The following is a 14,816-nucleotide window of genomic DNA, read 5'->3' on the forward strand; positions in this document are numbered from 1 at the left end:
CCCAGTTACCGCCCAAGAACGTTCAACACATTTCTAAGACATGTCTGAGACTGTGCGTCTCATTCAAAACAGCACCTTTATGCATACACTCTGTGCAAGCCTTTAGGGTTTTTTGCACATGCGCAGTAACAAAATACCACTCAACTGTGTCAACAGCAGCAACTCTGAATCAGGCTCTCTGGGGTTTATTTATGGGGTGCAGGTTTTGTAGAAAGGGAGATGTTTCCCATAACAACCAATCTGACTCTGCCTATCATTGATCTAGCACCTTCTAGAAGATAGCAGCTAGAAACCGATTGGAATCTGATTGGTTACTATGGGCAACTTCTCCACTTTTGTAAACCTGCACTTTAGTAAATATACCCCCTACTCTGTTACATGACCTAGGTCACGATAAACATAGGTCTATTGCAAAACTCAATTATCAACAAACATAATGTATTAACCACTTACCTGGCTGGGTCTCATGTGATGTGACCAGATCAAGGAGTACTGTACGTCACATGCCCAGGTTGCACCACATGGGACACCCTGACCCGATGTTCACTGCCCCTGATGTGTGCCCTGGACACCCGGAAATAATGTGGTGGTATCGGAACAACCAACATCACTGCTGGAATAGTGCCCCGGAATGCCGTGTTACTGGCATTCTGGAGCGTATGTGCCAGGATCGCAGTGCGGGAAGGAGAACTTGGTTCCTCTCCCAGCACAATTTGGCTGACCTCTACGTGTGCAGAGATCAGTGGCAGCATGGGGGTCTCATCATCAGTCCCACCTGACATGCGCTCTGCTATGGAACTATAACCAGTAGGGATGGGGTGAAATGAAAGTAAATAGTTAAATGATGGAGGGAGGTCGGGGGGGAGGGGGGGGTGCGGGTGCAAAAAAAGGAGCTTTTTACATACAGAAGGGGTGGTTTATAAAACATTGATTTTTTTTATGCTACAAAGGGGGGTGGGGTGTACTATTATTAGGATTTAAGAACACTGGGGGGTCTGTTGCCAATTGGGGGTGTGATGTTATTTTAGAATGTGGGCCTATAAACACGTGGGTAGGGGTAGGGGGAGAGTGCAAAACACATACTAGATATATATATTTTAGATAACATATTTTAATATTCCATTAATATTCCATTAAAAATACTTTTTAAACTTATTTAAATTATTTAAAAAAAAAACTATTTCTTAGCGGTTTGGTGGGGAAAAGAGAGTTAAGTTGTTAAACAATTCAATTTTACACAGAAAATGTCCCAGAAATATTGTTAGGATAGCTATCAGTACAGAGCTAGTATTTCAAACAATTGCTGATCCACATGCCTATAATAGGGAGACCTTTTTCCGTGCAGATGACAGATGTTTTATATATTGTAGAAAGGTTCACTGCAATGTGAATAAATCAATGAGGAGATTGATATTTATTTATACAAGTCATAAGAAGAACATACTGCAGAAGACATAATTAATGTGAATCTTCTGAAACAGATCCATAAAATCTATCACAATTAATGTATAATCTGCGCAGCAAACCTTACAAACAATAATTGTATTCCTTAATTATGATTTGTGACTATTGATTACTCAGACATATTTCACATACTCCATATAAAAGGCTGAGGCATTTCTAAATGGCAAAACAAAGAAAAACACGTACAGTATGCAATATTTGATGGTTATACAGAGTTTCCTAAAGATGTACTGTCATAAATTTGTGCATTATATTATTTACATATAAATGTGCCAACCATTTACATAAAATACTGTAGAAACCACTGTGTGAATACAAATGTTACTTCATCTGTAGGCATATCATCTGCAGTTAGCCAGTTGTCTTGATTAATAAAGGAAAATGGCTGTAAACAACATGAAAAAATACATACACAAATAAGTTCTTTATAAGTGTTGATCATCATGCTTAGGTGTGTTTTGTCTTCAATAACTCAACTTCCAACTAGAGATGTGTAGATTCGGTTTTCTGAAAGGCGAACCCACCCAAAATTTGCATACCCAAGTACTTCAGTGCTGGCTTGGGGTTTCCTGCCAAGCTCAGATTCCAAAACGAAGCAACACATCATCTTCCTGGCATACATGTGTTTGAGTTGATAAAAATCCCTACCTCATGGTTTGTGCATCATGTCACACAGGATGCTGGAGGGTTAGGGTGGGCTGTGGGCTGCAGAATTTAGTGAAGGGCTGTGGAGCTAAGAAAGGTGATGGGGCTGTGACTGAGGATGGTGCCAAGGAAGGTGATGGGGCTGTGGCTGAGGAAGGTGATGGGGCTGGGGGCTGTGGAAGGTGACGGGGCTGGGGAAGGTGATGGGGCTTAGGACTGAGGATGGTGATGAAACTGGGGGCTGAGGGTTGAGAAAGGTGATAGGGCTTAGGAAGGTAATGGGGCTGTGGCTGAGGATGTTGATGGGTGCTGTAGCTGAGGAAGGTGTTGAGGGCTGTGGACGTGGGAGGTGATGAGATGCTGAGGCATCAGAAAAGTGATGTGGGACTGAGGATGGTGATGAAAGGCCGAGGAAGGTGATGAGATGCTGAGGTGATGAGGGCAATGAGGGAGGGAGGGAGAGAGTGGGACCAAGTTCCAACCCACTGGCCTGGACTCTCTGTAGGAAAGCACTCAGTGGTCTGGACTCTCTGGAGCGACTGGAGGCTGGTCTCCTGTGGTTAGTTCTGCAGCTATCTGTGACAGCTAAGCACATGAAGTCAGTCTTCTGTAAGAGGCTGGTCGAATCAATGTTTGTTTAATTTTTTTTCTGGCTGTGGAGGCAATGACTCAACGTGTTGTTATTTTTTTCTGTGGGAGTAATCATTTAATCTACTGTAGGTTTCTCATTTTTTGTGTAGGCCAATGTGTGTTTTTCTCCTGTGGGGATCAATGTGTATGATTTTTTTCCCCTTGTCTGGAAAATGTGTGTGTTTTCCCCCTGTGGGGGACATTGTGTTTTTTTCCTTGTAGAGGCTATTGTGTGTTTGTCTCTCATGTGGAGATCAATGACATATAACCAATGATAGATTAGACTGCTCCGGGTGCCATGGCTTCATGCTACACTTCTGACTGTAAAGGGCTGTGTGCTGCATGCAGCACTAAAAAGACTGTCAGTGAAGAGCTGTGGGGTGCAAGCACTACTGTGGTTGTATTAGACTGTAGGGCAGTTAGCTGCAGCACTACAAACAATGTGTCAGTGAGGGGCTGTGGGGTGCAACTAAGTACTACTGTGGCAGACTTTGAAAGGTTGTGGCCTGCCTGCAGCACTGAGAAGACTGTCAGTAAAGGGCTGTGGGGTGCAAGCACTACTGTGGCTGTGTCAGAGTGAAGAGCTGGCACACTTCAAATACGGTGTCAGTGAAGGGCTGTGTAGTGCAGGCACTACTGTGCAACTACTGCTATGGCTGTGTAAACCTGTGAAAGACTGTGGGATGCAGCACTAAGGATTGTGTCAGTGAAAGACTGTGGAGAGCAAGCACTATTGTGGCACTACTGCTGTGGCTGTACACAGTGAAGGGTTGTAGGATGCAGCACTATGAGGCACTGTGTTATTCAATACAGGCACCATGTTAAAAAACCTAAAATAAAAATGTCAAATAATAACATTCATTAGCTGCCAGTATTCCAGTATTATGAAAAGCACAGTGAATCACAGTAGTGAGCCTAAAGTTATTAGGTAGGAATGTTAACCATCTAAGCACATCCTCCTTTTTACATAATTTGCAGCAAATTCATGCAAGTTATTTATTTGGACCAGCACATGCAAGCTCCACCACCAACACCCTCATCATCCACCTCCTCCTTAATGATCAGAGATAGTCCTTCTAAATATATGGTTTTGGGAGCCCAATCAAACCAAGCACTTCAGACATAAAAGTGGCAGTCCCTGTCGCTGAAGTGTTTGATTTATTAAACTGTGCATGTCTTTTTTAATATCCAACATAAAGGTAGGAGGAAGGGCTCAAAGGCAATTCCATCTTGCACCACATGTGGACTACATTTAGGAGAAAAAACATGGTATTATCCATCATACCCACTCTTTTATATGTTCCTGAAAAACAGATACTGTAGTTGCAATTTTCTTTTAAATTTATTTAATTTTCTAAATCAAATTATTCAATTGTAATCAATTAATCAATCAATTAATTAGTTAATGCTTTACCTGCCTGCCACTAAATATTCCACCTCCATTTCCCTGTACTGCCCTGGGGCTTCTTCTTTCTATGGGGTTGTATAGTTTACTGTGACTGCCATCCTGTCCAACATAGCTGTGCCTTTTCTTTCATACTCTATATTCTTAAAATAACTGATGTGTGTTTGTGCCGCTGCTCTGTCACTTCATTTAGCCAGCTTATATTGGTGAACAATATTGTGAGCTGTGAGGTGGTCAAAATTGACTGGAAATGACTGTAAAATTAATATTGTTGAGGATAATAATACTGAAGGAACAAAAACATGCCCAAATTACATGATTTTAGCTGTTTTTAGCAACTGAAAAAAATTCCGAATCAAAACACAGATGGCGGTTTAAAAAACAACAACACAGTGGTCGGTGCACATCTCTACTTGTAAGTAACATTCACACTTGGATTGTATTACAGGTCATAATGTTGGGTATCTGAGTCAGGAAAAAGTCATAACCTGAATCTTATACAGTATATTAGATAAAGCATACCATACTTTACATTCACTAGTCTGGAAAAACTAAATGGGGCTCACACATTAGGGGAGAAGTGGGGCAATTCCCATTTCTTCTGATGACTGGGTCAGGGGATCCGAAAAATCCAACATGTTAGAAATCCTCTATTCGCCAAAATGATCGGGATCAATAAGTTGGGTATTTTCAACAGGTAGTTTTTTCCAGATACCCCTAAGGTTGGTTTTGCCTTGTAAATGATTGCCGCTTTAAAAATATGGACAGTCACGTCCAAAATCATGCACTGCCAGCAAACTCGGACCCTATTACATTTACCAATAGGCCAAACATTGCAGTTCTCACAAGATAATACAAATTTGGCCACCAATCATGCTTTAGGGGACTAACATTATGAGATTAGGGGAAGAAGAAAATTGCTACCCCTTGTAATAAACATTTATTTCACAGGATATAAAAATTTTTTTGCTAAATATTATATATTTTTACATTTCAGAAAACATACTATAAATGAGTGACACATACTTCAGCTTTAATGTATCCATTAAGGACTTTTTTGCCTTCAACAGTAATTAACATAATGGAAAAAGAACCACTTTTATTGAGTTCTGCTCAATGTCATGCACTTTGTCTATATACAACTATTATATTTGAATACAATGTACTTTTTCATTATACTCTTCATGCTTCAAACAAAAGACTGGGTTAATACAGCTATTAAATTCAGTTCCTACTACTGCCATTTCTCTAGCTGCCGATAGCCTGAATGTCCAAAAACTACATACAATTCACAATAAAAGTGGTATAAAGAGAAAGGGTGGGATATGATAGTATTGGTTGTTCTTAGCAGCTTGCGATACAGATTTGATCCTGATGCGCACTCCTGTGGGGTCGGTATTGTAAGGCTAGATAGAATGTGCAGGCAAGTCAGTCTTGACTATCTAGTGTACTATCTAGTACAAAGTATAGTCAAAATCGTAAATAGACAAAAACTCAAGCACAGATAGTCAAAATCTGTACTATCTGTGCTATCTGGGCTCTGGGGGAGTTCAAGGGAAATCACATAGTCAAATTTGAACATAGCAAGGATCTCACCATGTGTACACACCTTTAGACAAACCTGCCCCCACTATTGAGTTTGTAGGCATTAACATTTAACAAACAAAATTATATTCTGTACGTCTAGAAAAAATGAATTATAAAATATTTGGTAAGATAGAAAGGGAAACACTTTGGTACACTAGTGATTTTACTGTTCAAACCAAAGAGAAAGTACAACAAATGTATTGCTACAATTTTCCAGAAACATTCATACAAGACCAGTATCATGGAATAGGACTTGATCCCTGGACTTGTGGTCTTAGGAGTAGTCATATTAACTGGTGAGCCTCAGTTGCTTATTTTAGCCCTAAGTCAATATTTTATGCCAGTGTTTCCTAAATCCAGTCTAAAAATGAATAATTCATACCACCTGTGGATTTTGTGTTAAAAAATTAGGTCAATTAGTAATGCATATCCCTGTGCTCCAGCACAGATTATGGAAAACATGGACTGAGTACTGTGGTTGGGAAACACTGCTCTGTGCGTTTCCTTAGGCCATTATCAGTACAGCACACCGCTGAGTTCCTGGTAGCAGCCAATCTTCTGCATCCTGGAGGTTTATAGGGCTAGCATACACAAATTGTCAGCTTACTGTGCTTTCCTGCCTTGATCCAGCGCTAATGATTACATTTGTATACCTATTCTAACAACCTCCATGGCTCTCTGAGCCTCATTTTGTGTATGAGTTCCTCTAACTCTTTGGGGGTTATGTAATAGCTTCCAGGATTAAAAATCAGCACAAATTTGGTGAAAGTGGCAAACAGTTATGAGGCATAAACCAGACGTATTTGATTGCCTCTTTAAATTTAGCTGCAAACTTGCCGAGATCACTTCTGTTATTTACTTGCTGAACCTATTACATAATGCCCTTTACATAATACTCCAGCGTCTACTACAGATCACTTTGGCTTTTCCACTGCATATCATACTCTCCAACATGAACCCTTCCACCAGGTACAACGTTTTCTGCTCCTGGACTTCTGATTTTATAAATGCAGTCAACTGTTTTGAAACATCTTTTTAGTCAATGCATTAAATCAACACAGGTGACTGCAATCATACATTAAGTAGGAGGTTCAGGAACAGAGTATTTTGTACCTGGTGGAATGGGACACGCTGGAGGGTCTGCAGACAGCTATGGATTGTTATCCTGCTGGCCACTAAACTGCTCCTGCCATGAAATCCTAACGTCTGCTTTCTAGTTCTGGGAGTTCTTTGTATCACGCATAATATTGCACCAGACATAATAGCTAGCAAGGGTGTAACTACGCAGGTGCAGCTGCTATTGGGCCCATAGCTGAGAGGGCCTGTCTTCCTCGTCTGACCTCTGTTTCTATGTGAGTTTATTTTTTTAATTGTGCAGTACAAGGAGCCCTTATAAATGTTGCTACGGAGCCCACATATAACCAGTTACACCACTAATAGCTGGCATATAATACAGACATTTATTTAGTCAACAAATAACACTGTATAGTAGAAAATACAAAATGCTACAGCAAAATATTTACATTGACCGTTGGACTTCTGAGTGACCCTAAGGTTGCTCAGAATGTCCTTTGCTATTTGGCTGCTGGTGTCAGTGGAGCTACGTCTTTCAACTCAGTCACTTACACTGGCATGCCCCTGACATGCCTACTGACACACATGCTGACTCAAACCACCCTTCTGTCACTGCCCAGGAATGCCTATCATTAACCATTGGGAAGCATGCACAGTGCATCTTGGATGCATGCGCATAAGTAAGACATGTTTTACTTGTGCCCACTTTTGAATCAGCCCAAAATTTGATAAGGGAAAACATGTGTAAAATGAGCCGTGTGTTGGAAGACAATACTATAAAGCCAATACGTCATTCAGATATCAGAGGAACTTAAATCCAGCACTTATTTGACAAACAAATGTTATCCATAGATGCTACCTTTGTTTACATAGTTTCCTTTTGTGTTTAATGTCCATTCATTTTAAGTGTTTTTGTTCAACAGGTTAAATAAAACTGTGAATGATTCTGAGGTATATTACAGAAAACTACATTTTTATATACTAAATAAAAATCTATTGATTAAAAAATACTAGTAAGAAACTTTTTGAGGTTCAATAAAAGGTTTGTAATGTTACCAGGCATTTCAGAGAACACTGTCTCTGTAGACATTTCCAAAAAAAGAAAGCGCAATTTATTATGTGTGGAACATATGTCTCTTGGGAGACCGGTCCACGCCGTTACTATAAAAGCAGACTGAACCTTCTAAAGCCTTTCCTTTCCCTTGTTCTTCAATAACTACAAGTGCCTGAAGGAATGACCACAAACCATTAACTTTATCGCACCCTACCTGAGCAAGCTGGAAAATTTAAGAAATCTACTAAATAACTATTACCAGAATATGCGCCCTGTGCTTAAAGTTTTCATGAGCGCATTAAAACAATATTTACATTTGCATGTTCCTGAAATGAATTGCAAAGTACAGGTGGCATAACTTGATAATACACATGGCTGGGAAGGATTTGCCTCTGCTAAAACAAATGTAACAGAGGACCCAATGCTTGTATAAAAGGAATCCTCAATTTTCTGTTTATGAAGTCTTCCGATAAAAGAAATGTGCTTTCAACACCTTTTACTTTGCACATTCTGCTTCCCAAGGGAATCATTTCCATTCTCTATCCATTTGTATTTGTACCAAGCAACATCTAAGCTTTCAAAGAGTCATAATAATGGATTACTAGTGTAAAAAAAAGGTTCATTAATATGCATGCTATCTGTCAGTTCATTTGTCCCAGTGTTTACTCTGAAGTTACATACTCGCATCTTTATCTGTCTTTTGTCTCACACCATTTACTTTTTTTCATTTCATCATCTGGCGTGTTTTTTGTATTTTTTTTTTCAAGTTTTACCAAAAGGAAGTAGTACAAAAGGGTGAAACGTCTAGCTACATTAAAGCTAATCTAATTCTAGATAGGACTACGGCAGAGAAACAATGCTTCAAATGCTTTTTGTGATAAGGCTGCATTTCAGCTTTGTATTGGTGTTATATATAATTTGCCTTTTCCTGTTACTGAAAAAAAAAATATTCAGCATCATTTGTCGCGCTTATGCTGTGAGGAAAGAGTATCTAAGCGCTAAGGCAAATTGTACATAAAAAATGAGTGAATCAGAACAAACAAAAGACACTGTGGAAATATTCAATATATTTAATGCTAGGGCTGCAAATTATTTCTGGCAGACCTTTTATGTTTGCAATTTTTAAAGACTTGTCTTCTTGATATTTCATCATTACCGAAAACCTTTGTGCTCGAACTGAAAGTGGGAGAAAAAAAAAAAAGTAATTTAACCCTTTCACTCAGGTGCGTTCTCCACTAAGAGCAAACAGGGATTGCTACTTTTAATTTCATGAAGAAAAAAATACCTACTTTCAGAGTACTGCGGTGGGGCAAATCTGTCTTGGTGCATCTTTAGGCATCATGTGACTCACATGTATTCATATTACTTAAAACATCGCCCATCTGTATGCGCATTGGCATTGCTTTTGGTTAACGTGAAACTCAGAATCATGCCTCTAATGTTTACAGGTTATAGAAGTTGTGCCCAGCGTTGCTTGGGTATTTTTTTTTATTTTTTTTTTGTCTCTTGTATCACCCATCCTGTGCTAAGGGAAAGAAAAACCTATTACTGCCTTACAGCTGTTGATGGCATAAAACCATCAGATCTTATCCATTGATGGCACAATCATCAACCATCGGTTGCAAACCATTGATGGTTGTTAATCATCCCTAGCCCATCTCATTCTCTTTCATTTTCTGGACCTGATATTCATGCAGCTGGCCAATATTGAAGTAATGTGCATCCCCCTGGGAGGTACTGTAACAAGGGAGTTGCCTGGCAAATACTGGTGTTACGCTAACAGCTGCTGCATCTAAAGACGCACAAGTGCTCACTCAGGATGCCATACTTAGATGGAGAAACTGCACCTGCCATAGGATTGGTGCGTCCAACAACAGTGCACCAATGAGGTGTCTAAAGAAACACTGAGGCACACCTGTACTGCTGCAACACACTGAAAATGAGCATCTCAGTGACAGCAAGTAGTACTTGCAGCGATGGGGCTGTGCAATGGGCACTTGTGTGGCCTATCGTTTGCGAATACCTATATGTCCAAAATTTAGCAACTGATTTTTTTTCTAATCCCCAATTTCATGGAATATTATATGGATTATGAGCTATATATATATATAGACGATCACTTTCTGATTTTGAATTGTCCATGCTAGAACTTACTGGATGCAATTACTATGATGAACACCCAGGAAGAGAGAGACTATCAAATTTATGTTTGAGGTTAGAGATAAATCAGTTCATTATTTAGATGTTCTGGTCACACTGGAGGATGGACTACTACACACCTGTCTGTATAAAAAAAAACACAGACAGGAATACTTACCTGCATGCAAACAGTTAGCACCCAGTGACTCCCATCAAAGGTCTTCCCCTTTTCACAATTTTTGAGCATTTGCAGCATTTCAGATAGAAAGGAGCAGGCTTCCAAGGACATTGATGTTTTGATCCAGAAGTTCATCCAAAGGGGTTAAAGAACCAGGGAACAGTTACTTAAACCAGTTCCCAAAAAGGATATAATGTCTGAAAGTATATAGTCTTTGTCCAACAGTATTATCCAAACAGTGAGTTTAACAACAGAACAGCCAAAGAGCTGTGGCTGATAGTTTCACTGGGTTCCGACTTACAATTTGCTAAAACACCAAGATATTGCCAAGTTTTTCCAGAAACATAAATCTTAAGGACCTACTCTAGAGAAATGACATTTCCCATTTACAACAGCTATTCCTACAAACTTTCCCAGTCGTAAACCTGGATGCTACAAATGGTTCCGGTATGAATGGTCGACCATGTTATGGTCGACAGTCATTAGGACGACCACTATTGGTCGACATTGACATGGTCGACATGGACACATGGTCGACACATGAAAGGTCGACACATGAAAATGTCGACATTAGTTTTTTTACTTTTTTTGGTGTCGTTTTTTGCGTAAAGTGACTGGGAGCCCCAATTAGTGCACCGCGTCCCCTCGCATGGCTCGCTTCGCTCGCCATGCTTCGGGCATGGTGCCTTCGCTTCGCTCAGCACAGATTACGGTTCCAATCGTAGTCCACGTGGATCGTAAAGTATGGAAAAGTTCCCCAAAAGAAAAAAAAGTAAAAAAACTCATGTCGACCTTTTCATGTGTCGACCTTTCATGTGTCGACCATGTGTCCATGTCAATGTCGACCAATAGTGGTCGACCTAATGACTGTCGACCATAACATGGTCGACCATGTGAACGGATACCGCTACAAATATGTCAGCTGCATTACCTATAGCTACATGGAGACTGGTAGTGATTTTGCCCACCCACATACAGGAGTACAGATCCTTTTATTAAACCTATCCTAACATGCAGTAGCAAATTTGTGGTATATTATATATACATTGTAACTGCGGACTGATGTATGTAGGGAAAACTACCTGTATGTTTAAAGAAAGAATGGCCACACACAGAATGTCTATCAGACAGGCCTTAGAAGGCAGTGACCAAGAACAACTGGTCACTAGGCACTTTAAATTATTCAAGCATAACCTGTCCATCAGGCTCGCATGCCCATCTGGCACTTCTGGCATATGCCGGAAGAGTCGATGGTCTGGTGAGCCGGTCCAGTCACACAGAGAGCCGGGAAAGCGGCGAGCAGCGCAGCTTAAAGCTCTCCATTTTGCCCACCAACCCCCACCCGAATTGCCTGTTTTAAAGAATTATGGGGGCATACTGCAAGTCTACGTCCCCCTGACTCACGGCACACCCCCATGAATGTGTGCCTCCTTTCACAAATGCCAGGGCAAAAAGCGGCCCCAGTCTATCCCTGCTGGCCACTCTAAGTTATAAAATCATAGACCAGACGCACATCAGGGATGGTACCAGGGGTAAGAAGCTTCTACAACTGGAAACCTGTTGGCTCTGTAAACTGAATACCGTGGCTCCTGCTGGCCTGAACGAGAACATTTCTTGGAACAGTTTTTTTATAAAAAAGTAACAGTACAGCTTAGTAGCTTTTTCCTAGATCGGGTACACATAGTTTTCTGTCAACTGTAGTTATTCTTACCTCTTCTTTTGATAATGGTCTTGTTACACTTTGTACAAGCTAGCTATATATGGTTTAACTTCATTCTTGCTGGAATATGGTAGATACATTTCTTTTGTATAGCATATGGTCCTGATGACCTCAGTCTATTACCGCTGATCAGGTATAATGCTGATGCAGCTAATTAGCGGTCTGATTTTACTGAGGACAAGTGGGCTAATCGCATAATACTAATATACTACTCAGCACTGTATGTTAAGGTCTGCTATTTTGTAGGTGACGGTTATGTGTTTATTCATGTTACCAGGTAATGAGCGGGACGGGAATAGTGTAGAGGGGCGCGCATCGTAAGTTTGTGATGTCACACCCACTCCGGCGGCCTGTTGTCTTGTGCTGCACTTTTAGTTATTGCTTGTCTATAAAGGTAAGATTCTTTTGTCATCTCTGTATCGTGACGAAAGTGCTGCCTCATCTAATCTCTCTCTCTCTCTCTCTCCTTCTCTCTCTCTCTCTCTATATATATATATATATATATATATATATATATATAGAGAGAGAGAGCATGGAGTACATTTTCAGTGCATCTAACATACAATAAATCCTGTGTGTAGCAATCCACTGTAATCCTAGTTTTCTCAGGCCTCTAAAATGTGGCCAGTGTTGTAAACATTATGAAAAAGGGTGGTCTTAAGAAAAAGCAAAAGACAAAAAGCAGCTATATGCCTTTTCCAGGGCACGCTTAGAAAAAAAAAATTTTGGTAAAGGTAATGACTTATGAAAATGTGAGTGAATTAATACTTAACTTTTATTAGGATATACTTGGTAAAAGGGAGAAAGCGAATGTAGATAATTACTACAAAATTTAGGGCGATAAAAATATAGAAGGGCGAAAATATGTTTACTCCCTTAATGATCCAAAAAATTCAAAAAATTACTCCAATATTGGATTGAAACAATCTTTATGGGAGTAGACCTGCTCCAACAGCTATCCCATGTCAGAATATCATAATAGGATATTAGAAAAAATTAATTAATTAAATGTCTGGGACTGCACCAATGGCTGGAAAGACTCAAACAGTATGAGAGTAAAATACCTACGGTACCTAGTATTCCCTGGTGGTCTCCCAACCGGGTACTGACCAGGCCCTGCAGTGTATGGCTTCCAAGATCAGACGAGATTGGGCATACTCAGTGCGGTCTGATCTTGGAAGCCATACACTGCAGGGCCTGGTCAGTACCAGGTTGGGAGACAACCAGGGAATACTAGGTACCGTAGGTATTTTACTCTCATACTGTTTGAGTCTTTCCAGCCATTGGTGCAGTCCCAGACATTTAATTAATTAATTTTTTCTAATATCCTATTATGATATTCTGACATGGGATAGCTGTTGGAGCAGGTCTACTCCCATAAAGATCATTTCAATCCAATATTGGAGTAATTTTTTGAATTTTTTGGATCATTAAGGGAGGAAAAACATATTTTCGCCCTTCTATATTTTTATCGCCCTAAATTTTGTAGTAATTATCTACATTCGCTTTCTCCCTTTTACCAAGTATATCCTAATAAAAGTTAAGTATTAATTCACTCACATTTTCATAAGTCATTACCTTTACCCAAAAAAAAAAAAATTTCTAAGCGTGCCCTGGAAAAGACATATAGCTGCTTTTTGTCTTTTGCTTTTTCTTAAGACCACCCTTTTTCATATAGTTTACTGAACTATTTTCCGGGAGCACCACCAACCCATTGCTGAATTTATTTGTTTGCAGTAAGCATAATGTTGGTCTAACAAATTACTAAATTAAAATAGACATTATCAATACAGTATTCTGTGCAGATTTACCAATTTCTTAGCAGTGTTGTAAACATAGCAGAGCAATTTGTGAGAAAGTAGGAAATTCTGTGCACTCATTTTGTCTATTATAAAAGGCCCTGTCTTGGTGGCAGGACGCGTGGCATGGTTTAGCATGACTTAGTCGTAATTTCAGTAACGTATTAAGGGGTCATTCCGAGTTGATCGTAGCCTTGCAAAATTTTGCAGGGCTACGATCATGACAATAGACATGTGGGGGGACACCCAGCACAGGGCTATCCCACCCCTCATGTCAGTGCCCCCGCACCCCCCCCCCCCTGCAGAAGTGCAAAAGCAATGCACAGCGGCGATGCTTTTGCACTTTAGGAGTAGCTCCTGGCCAGTGTAGCTTTAGCGTGCTGGCCGGGAGCTACTCATCGCTCACCGGCCCGCAGCGGCTGCGTTTGACATCGTGCAGCCGCTGCGGCCTGCCCCCCACACGGTCCGGCCACGCCTGCGTTGGCCAGACCGCGCCCATGAAATGGCGGCCAAACGCTGTCGTTCCGCCCCCCCCCCCCCCCCCCCTGCCCAGCGACCGCTTCTGCCTGTCAATCAGGCAGAGGCGATTATACTGCAGCGACGGCCTTCGGCCGGCGCATGCGCAGTTCTGACCCGATTGCACCGCTGTGATAAACTGCAGCGTGCGATCGGGTCAGAATGACCCCGTACGTACAGCTACAGTATTTTGCATAAAAACAGGTGAATGAGGACATACAGTATGTGTATTGTCAGCCTATGTCCTTGCCAGTGGTACTAATAACAAATAATGTTGTTCAGCCTTTCATTCACTTAGGATATGTTTTCCGTATGTATGATTTTCAAGGCTTTCAATAGAGAGAATAAAAAAAAATAAGATTTTACTTACCGATAAATCTATTTCTCGTAGTCCGTAGTGGATGCTGGGGACTCCGTAAGGACCATGGGGATATAGCGGCTCCGCAGGAGACAGGGCACAATAATAAAAGCTTTAGGATCAGGTGGTGTGCACTGGCTCCTCCCCCTATGACCCTCCTCCAAGCCTCAGTTAGGATACTGTGCCCGGACGAGCGTGCATAATAAGGAAGGATATTGAATCCCGGGTAAGACTCATACCAGCCACA

The 14,816-nt window shown here is 40.8% G+C and overlaps 1 protein-coding gene across 1 annotated transcript in view; it reads right to left on the reverse strand.

Annotated features, from left to right (window-relative positions):
• TPH2 (tryptophan hydroxylase 2) overlaps nucleotides 1-14,816 on the reverse strand; it is a 430,635-nt gene that overhangs the window by 180,152 nt on the left and 235,667 nt on the right. The gene's annotated exons all lie outside the window — the stretch shown is intronic.

This window comes from Pseudophryne corroboree, chromosome 6 (genome assembly GCF_028390025.1).
Source record: "Pseudophryne corroboree isolate aPseCor3 chromosome 6, aPseCor3.hap2, whole genome shotgun sequence".
Classification (NCBI taxonomy): Eukaryota; Metazoa; Chordata; class Amphibia; order Anura; family Myobatrachidae; genus Pseudophryne; species Pseudophryne corroboree.